This window comes from Amblyomma mixtum, chromosome 8 (assembly GCF_055824585.1).
Source record: "Amblyomma mixtum isolate Tamu chromosome 8, ASM5582458v1, whole genome shotgun sequence".
Taxonomy (NCBI): domain Eukaryota; kingdom Metazoa; phylum Arthropoda; class Arachnida; order Ixodida; family Ixodidae; genus Amblyomma; species Amblyomma mixtum.
The window spans coordinates 58247552-58256486 of record NC_143019.1 but is presented as its reverse complement, the minus strand read 5'-3'; positions in this window follow the sequence as shown (position 1 = coordinate 58256486).

The following is an 8935-nucleotide window of genomic DNA, read 5'->3' as shown; positions in this document are numbered from 1 at the left end:
AAAACAGCAAAAAAAGCATGTCTTCCTTAATGAACCGCAGTTTGGCTAAAATATATGTCAACCCGGGTTAAGTTTTAGAGGTGTTAATGACATCAAGTGTGCGCCCTTTTGATGAAGCGATGAGAGAGACTCTTTTTGAGTGTTTCCTCATGCTGCACAAAAAAGATTGCTTCCCATAGCATCACAAACATGGGGTCGCGGGTCCCGAGGCCGACACGTCAAATGTTAGCTGCTATGTGCATCGCAAGTTTGTTCATAGAAGTTCGCGGGGATTCGCTGGCCGCAACTTGTAAAGGACCGGGTTAATTGGAGAGACATGGGAGAGGCCTTTGCCCTGCAGTGGGCGTAGTCAGGCTTATGATGATGACGATGATCGTAAGTTTCAGCCTTTTCCAGAGTGTGAACAGGTGCGATAAGATCTTCATGAACGATTATTTCCGGTTTCCCAAAAGCGTTGATCTGCAGAATGTATGAGTCATTGACAGAACGCGCACGCTAATGGTAATTCGAAACTCTGGCATATATGGATGTGTGACTCAGGTTAGCGTGCATGGCAGAAATAGGGCAGGATGATGGGATTCCTGACAGCACAAAGTAAAGTGAATAAGGGTTGAGCGGGTAGGCTCGGTGTGCTTAGCCAACGTTTCGGCACAAGGTCTTCTCTTTGTGAAAGCGTTCATCATTGGCGAGGATTACGTAACGCCTTTGCTCCGAGGCGAAATCCTGAATGAACGGTAGGACGGTGTAATGTGGGAAAAGGTGGGGAGAAGGGGAGCGCGAACTTGAAAATCGGTTGTCTTGGCAGAATGACTGCTAAAATGAACCAGACCGGTTGACAGGCAAAAATGCGGCGAAGAAAAACGCCAGCTCAAGCTCAGCAGAATGAAATCAGGGTTGAAGAGGAGGGACAGGCTTTATGTCCAGTCAGGGGAAGCTATAGGACCGGAAGCATGGTAGGCACCAAAGTAGATTGAGCTATAAAAATTGGGATAAAGTAGTTTTGATGTAGACGTGAAGGCTATAGGCTGAAGGCATAACTCATTGCACCTACACCTCACACCAGCAGGCCCGGGAAAGGTGCCCTGCTGTCCCACCTAAGCATCTGCCCGTGGTTCTCACCTAATTGGGGTGAAAGAACGACGCAGCTAGAAATGACACCAGTGCCGCCTTCATTTGTTTTATGCACAAAATGGCGCCATTATTTTGGTTTGATGCACCAGGAGGGTCATCAGTTATTGAGCCGAAATTATGGAAGCTTATGATTATTACGGAAGCGTGTAGTTGCATAAGAAATTATGTTATTGCTAGCTGAGGACTACAAATTTTTTGTAACACAAAAGATCAGAGGAGTGTTTCTAATTATTAATTACACTTTAGTTAAGCAGCTAAGCGTTAAACTGGATTCACATACGTCAAGTATCTTTGTGACAATTCAGCCACTATCATGTCACAAAAAGGATTCATGTATTTTTTTTTAACTGGTAGGGCACGCATTACTAACATACTTGTCATCTCTCTTCCATTTTACATAAGCTCCTATCAATCTATTATAAGTGACTTTTACGACATCCTTCCACCAAAGCATAATGCGAAGCTGCAGATGCTGAAAAGAAATGAACGAATAATCAAATATAGTTCCTATTCGCCCCACGGATAAAGCGAAAGGGCAAATAAGGATCGAACTTGTGCAATCTAAGATATCACTGTCATCCGCATGTGCAGCGCGTGGTCATGTGTAATGCACTTCGCATGTGACGGGAAAAGCGTTAGACAGTCAAACACGAAGCTCTTACACCACCTGCCCCTCAGTGCACTGAACATTGGTTTGCCTGCGCACGACTCTGAAGGGCAGCGCGTTCAGTACAAACTTACTGATGAAATGGCGTCAGCGAGAGGACCGCGATATTTGCTGCACACAAAATTATAGAAGTCGTTGCACGGTGAATACTTCCATTCCAAGGACTCGTTGATGTAGCGTGCAGCAAGCTGGTCGTCGCTCTGATCAGATGGTGGCCGCGTCGTTCTCCGGTCTGCAGGAACCGCCAAATCGACGAGCCGTTTACGTGGCCATTGGTTCTGATAAACGCACTCTTTAAGCAAAGCTGCACCACACTGCGCTGCACTTTTTTTCCCCCTGTGCTCTTCTGTCGCTGAACCGTTTTTTGTGTGGTGTGTAACGCGTTAGGTTTTCTCGCGTTATGTTTTTTCGTATCACCAGGGTTAAGTGCCAGATAGACTGCGGAGAAAAAATCCTCAGCTAACGCTTCGACAGACGCGTACACCTTACTAAACACCCCTGCGGCTTCGCAACAGTTCCATCCAAGGAGTGATACATAGTACACTGATGAGAAAACTGTCTCAAACCACTATCAAATATTCGTTATTTGTGAGCTTCTCCAACAAGTATCATTTGTTTTTCACTACGCACTTCAAGAACTCAGATGGGAAAAATATTATGCGCACCATTGAGTTATTAAAAATCGAAACGTGGATTCACGCACCATCCCCCGTTATCGGATAAGGGGTTGTTCTCTTTCCTGTGACGTTCTGTCTTGCAGGGCCACCGTATCTCTTGATGACGACGATGCCGTCGTCCGAATCTTCGTGGTGTCTGCCACCGCCAGTGCCAGCGCCGTCATCAGCGCTGTCATCTGCGTAGAACCAGGCAGTAGTGAAAAGCGCGTACGTGCGCCTCCAATTTGCTGGAATCCTCAGTCAATCAAGGAGCGTTATTTTTTGCGAATTGAAGTAAGTAATAACTACGCATCGGAGGCCAACTGATTCGCTGCTTTCTTTACTGCGAACGTTCCTGCGTCTCAGTGAGTCCCGTTTTATGGTGACAAATGTCGGTACTTGGGACAAAAGGCAAATATTTCTGGCACGCAGCCATAGAGCACGCAAATTCTGGCTGCCGCGGCATATAGTGCAAATGTGAATAGCCTCCGGTCTCTCGAAAAAACTGGCTCTTTCACCCGTAGGGTTAACTTTGCAGTGTAAGACAGAATAAAGCTACCAATGCTATGTTTAGGGGCAACAGGATCCCCCCCCCCCCCCCCTCCCCAAAAGAAAAAAAATATAGAACCAACCGGCTTTTTTGTCTTGACCCTTTTTGTTTAGCTATATAGTGTTTATCAGTACTATACCATTTAGGGCAGTCCTGGCATATTTAAGACGCAAAATATTCAATAATTCTCTCTGAAATGAAAAATCTCATTAGCCATTTCTGCTCGCATGGCACGATAATCATCGAGGCTTAGTTTCAATATTCAACGCTTTAAGACAAAAACTCCACCGTCGGAAGGCTGCCGACTAATGGCTCATGGCTACCCAGAATCGTTCTGAGTACAACTGGGCCGGAGTTCGCTGCTGGCGAGCACCTGTGGCCGAGGCTGTCGTATCTGAGGCGGAAACAAAGTTTTGCGATATGCACCCACTAAAATAACTGCGTTTTAAAGCTTATGTTGTTGGTATCGGAGGACATTGCACTTTACTGCAGGCAGTTCACACAGGCTTCACGTAAATTAGTGGGCTCACCGGCAACGAAAGAGCGACGTTGCGCTCGTTGTACTCATCCCGAAAAATAAAACTCAGGACGGAGCATAGCGTCATGACGCCTGCCTTCCTAAGCCGTGCCTATGTGAAGTCGTTCGCTTTGCTTTTCCACCTCCTGACGAGTCAGAATGAGCCCCACGTGACGGCCATGACTTGGCCATGGCCAATAAAACGACCCACGATCGGTCACGTGGGGCCGACTTGCCCTCTTTTACTTTAAAGACTAGGTTTCAAAGCCTTCAGGTTATGCTCCCTTTACCAGTTTCTTTTTTTCTCTCTCCATGGTTGTACAACACTTCCACACTATCGCCATCTGTCGGGACGAACAGAATACATTTACCTAATTATCGGTGCGCTTGTATTTTATTACACTATTTTAGCAGGTCTAGAAAATTGTCCTCACGTGCTTGTTCATCCGAGCTTATAAAATGGTTTCCGTACCCGTATTGTCCATAATGGAACGTGGGGTATAGATAAATATACCAACGCTCTACGGAGGCCGCTTTCGAACGTATTCGCCTAAAGTGCGCCAAGCGATTACAATACGGTTCTATGTCTCTCCTAGCTTGCGCCATTGTGGACACTATCTTCTCTAGGAGATTAACAAGGTAGATAAGGAAAGAAATGTCACAGACATCTCACTTTCAAGCATAAAGCGCCTAACAAGGCTAAATTTCATGTACTCGTAGGACGACACAAGGATAATGACCTGTAAGAAACAATGTCTTGACCCTTCTTCAAAATGCATCATCGCAAATTTTTCACTCATGATATTCGAGGTAAGGGCCCAGCTGGCATGCTGGCATTTTCAGCTCGTATCGATCGCACTCACCGTCGCCAATGTTTCTACTTATGAGGAGGATAACCGCCACGAGACATCCAATCAGGAACGCGATGGCCACGATGCCCGGGATCAAAATATTGTGTTCAGGGTGCCTGCGACGTTGGTGCCGAAAGATAATTTCGAGAGTGTGTGTGAATCGCCGGGTGGGGCACTTAAAGGCCGACTCTTTTGAGTGTTACATAGTGAAGCAGACGAAGTCTTTGTCAGAAGGCTGGCGATATCAAAATTTTTTACTGTACAATCCGAGCTGAGCATGACTAGTACCGATCTCTCAGAATACGAACGCTCGCATACATCATTACCTTGCCTACGACACGTTTGAGAAAAGACTTACTCTTTTTCGGTCGCTGAAAGGAGGAAAAAATAAGTTTGGTTCGGTTTTTTGGGGTTTAACGTCCCAAAGTAACAAAGGCTATGAGGGACGCCGTAGTGGAGGGCTCCGGAAATTTCGACCACCTGGGGTTCTTTAACGTGCAGAGAAATCGCACAGTACAAGGGCCTCTAGAATTTCGCCTTCATTGAAATTCGGCCACCGCGGCCGGGATCGAAAACACGTCTTTCGGGTCAGCAGCCCAGCGCCATAACCACTGAGCCACCACGAGTGAGCTTTGCGAGGCTGATAGAGAAGGTTCATTATATTTTGCTATAGTCCACTGGTTAGTTGAGGGACACACATAGACATAAAATAAAAGGAGCGCGTCGCTGTAGCTCAGAGCAACAGCACCACACTTGAACTGGTCAGAAAACCACGTTTCTTACATTTTAGGGCAAAAGCCTTTAATGCTTCATACTGTCGTAACCAAGGAATGGTAGCAAATGTGTCCGCGTTTCGGCGTCACTACTTAGAAAAAACTGTCGAGGCTGGGAATCGATCCAGGGCCTTTGGCATTTGAAGTGGAGACGCTACCACTCCGCCACGAAGGCTCAGGGTATGGGCATAAATAAAGACGCAGCTAGTGAGTGCATGGGCTTCACAAATTAAATAAAATAAATAAATAACGAAGGAAAAACAAAAATAAAACAAACAAAGATAAAAATAAATATAAAAATAGTATATGAATAAATACAAAAAAAAATAAAAAACAGTGCGCCAGGAAACGCTTTCGCCTTGCACCACTTTAGAGAGCCGAAGTGCCCCCTGAAATTTTTTTCCCCTTGGTTAAAAAAAAAAGACTGAACACGTTCGCGCATATACTCTGATCAGGCCACAGGTCCAGACTTAGAGATGGTTAGCAGGTGCAGTTACAGCTCCTACGCAGCTATCAAAGTGCTCAGTGGTAGCACGGCTCATCTCAGCACCAGCACAGCCCAAGAACAAATAAAGGAATGCGACATCAGTCTCTGTACTATCACGTGCACGAGAGCAGTAAATGCATTACAATAGCCTGCATTCACGGCGCTGGTGCTGAAGTATACTTACCCGAGATCAGGAAAAGCTCACTGTTTCCAGCATCTACGATTTCAAAGAGAACAGAAATGAATGCTCAGCAATGTTTACATTTCAACTGCATGTTTCCCCTTGAAGGTCGCCTTTATAAAGGAAACCTCAAATATTCACGCTGAATACCTTCCAAGGCGTAGTAATTTGGGAACGTTGGAATGCATTCATCATTATCACCAGCCAGCCTAACACAAATCTTATACGCTCGTTCTGCGGTTCCGCATGCTTGCTGTAAAGGGCAGTGCGGCCTTCAAAGAAGCCGGGTAAGTCGCCCAAGCAGCGCCGGTGACCGGCACAACATTAGTAATGAATGCTTTCACTCTGGCCTTTTGTAGGACCTGACTCTGCCAATACATATCCGGTATTGGACCGATTATCTGCACTGCTGGGGTGAGAGCACGCAACGCTGTTCGCGAATATAAAATTGTTCAACAGTGTAAGCAAAGAAGGCGACCGAATGAGCCGAAATACGGCAGTGAAAGCGAATGAACTCTGCAGCGCGTAAAACAGCGAAGGCAGCGCTCGATGCGCTCGATGAAATGAATTTCTTGACAGGATCTGCAGGTGAAGCAGGTAGGAGAGTTGGCCGAGGTTCATTCTAAGAGTGCTGCTTGCTCCAACATCTATGTTCAGTGCCTGGTTAAGCTGGGCTTGTCGGTAGAGCGTTTTATGCTTACACCTTGTCGATTGGAAATTGCGAAGCTTGCAATGCAGGCGTCCGTATTAACCTCGCACGAAGCGTTGGCCGCTTACCCCTCATAGAAAACACTTGCAGATCGTGGACGGCGGTGACCGACATAGTGAGCTTGAATTGCGGTCCGTCTCCTGAAAGCAAACAACCTGCAGTAAATTCGAATTTGGCTCACTTTAGCTCAGGTGTCCTGCTGAAAAGAATACGTTGACTGCAGAATGGCACAAAATTGAATCTGAAGAAAACTCAGGAATATTGGGGTTGTAGAAAGAAGGGGAGAAATGCTCCCTAGTTTCTTGCTCTAGAACGACCGATAACTCAGGAGTGATAACTTTACCGCTATCTATGGTGACGTCACATTTCCACAACTTTGTCAACGAAGCATGTTGCTGCGCGAGTTGTTTCATCATAGATGGAAAAATGTTAGCACAGCAGAGACACGACCGATATAAACAAGCGCCTGTGAATGCCGTCCCTTGTGCCTCTTATACCTGTCGGGATTACGTTGAGAGTTTTTAGAGTGGGTTACTGTAAGTTCTTGAAGACATCGAAATTATTTGTGCCCTCTGCGCAGGATTGGTAACCTTTTTAAATCACTTGCTCATAGGTCCATGTTTTCCGTAGCCAGGAAAGCTATGTGAAAAGAGATGAAAAGTGCAGGCAACGAAGGAATAATGCCAGGAAAGTGAAACGGAAGCCAGCGGTAAAACTTGCTCATTCACCCATTACTGCTGGCTCCGACGCTTCCGCTCCGATGCAAAGGTTCCTAAATTTTCCGATGCTTTTGCTACAGCTAAAGGCATCTCGTTTTACAAGTGCCTTTTAGATGCTTCTACAGCATTTCAGAAGCTGATGTTCTAATACATTACATAAACTTTAGACCATAAGCGTACTGAATCCGTGTTTTGCTACCCTTATTATTACGCAAGTTAATGCCACTTTCGGCGGGTTTAGGCTTCCCAAAGAACCGACGAGAAACAGAATCGCCTATATGTCATTAAAAATTACAGTTTTTAAGTTGAATAATAATATTTTCACAGCATGATTCAGGTGATATGTGTGTAAGCCAAGGGTCCGTGCCGCGTGATTCTATTTCTGCAACGCGTCGAGCCAGAGCCAATCGACGCGGTCGTCAAAAACAACCGCATTGCATAACGTGATGCTATAGGATACTAGGTGGACAAAGTTCCTTGATTTACAACACTAAAATCTTCCCCAGGTTCGTTATTTGGTCTACTGCAGAGGCGAGCCGCCTAAACTGTCGCGCCTCAATTGTGTGCCGAGGGCTTTTCAAGGACACAGATTAAGAAAGAGGTGTTGTGCTCACCCTAGCCAGAGCGAAGACGGGGTTCCTGCGCAGGAGAAAAGAGCCGGGGCTAGACGTCGGAAGACAGAAGCTGCAGCCCACGGTCTGAAGGCGAGGAACAATACGGAAAGGATGGGAGCGAAGAGTACGCAACAAACACAAGCAGGGATCCCAGGTTTTTGTTCCTTTTGTCAGAACAGCGTGCAACGCTTGTGGTCATGAACCTCTTCGCCTTCTTCACTTCTTCTCTGGCCGCCTGGTGGAGGCTATTTCATCATCCACAGTAACCAACCAGAGGTCATTCAGTCATCATCCCCGCAAGTCGTGGTGGCGAAAAAGATGCATCTTCTCTGTCTGGAAATATTGGAAACATGGAAACATCGGAAACGTGGAAACATTGGAGCATTTCCTACTCTATTGCCGGAGGTTTGCACATCAGAGAAGGACGTATCTAGAAATTCCAATTACTAGAATGGGGCTCATTTTGTCGGTTCCGCTTCTTGTCTTCTTTGGTGCTAGCGCCAAAGGTTTCGCATTGCATCAAGTTTGCGATTACCGCCACAATTACATAATTGCTACCGGCAGATTCCCTTGCTAATGGTATCTAACATTTCCGGATTGTAAAATCTCTCAGCAGTTTTTTCTTGTATCCAATTGCCTAATCTTTTCACCCGTTTTTTTCTACTAATTCTTATGTTTTATTTTATTTTTTGTTTTAATTTATGATGACATCTTTCATTCCTCTGAATTTTTACCCAATGTTACATCATTATCTTGGCAATCAAAGTTAAACCATTAGCTTTGCCCCAGTTTACCTTCTTCTGGCTCTCCTCACTGAACCCTGGCCTATCCCCCGTCGTGGGTATGTGCCATACCACCAAGGCAACAACAACAACAACAACAACAATAACGCAAGTAGAACAGAATGGCGGGGTGCGCATGATGGCGACACGATATTTTGAAAACTGTCACAGCCTAATGACGAGACAGCCATCAGGATGTCGATATGGGCCTACAGCGGTTTTGTGAAGGCAGTCTCGATTTGGCTTCACGAAGTTTTTAACACGAGGGCGTTGAAAGAGCCGTTGAAAGGAAAACCGT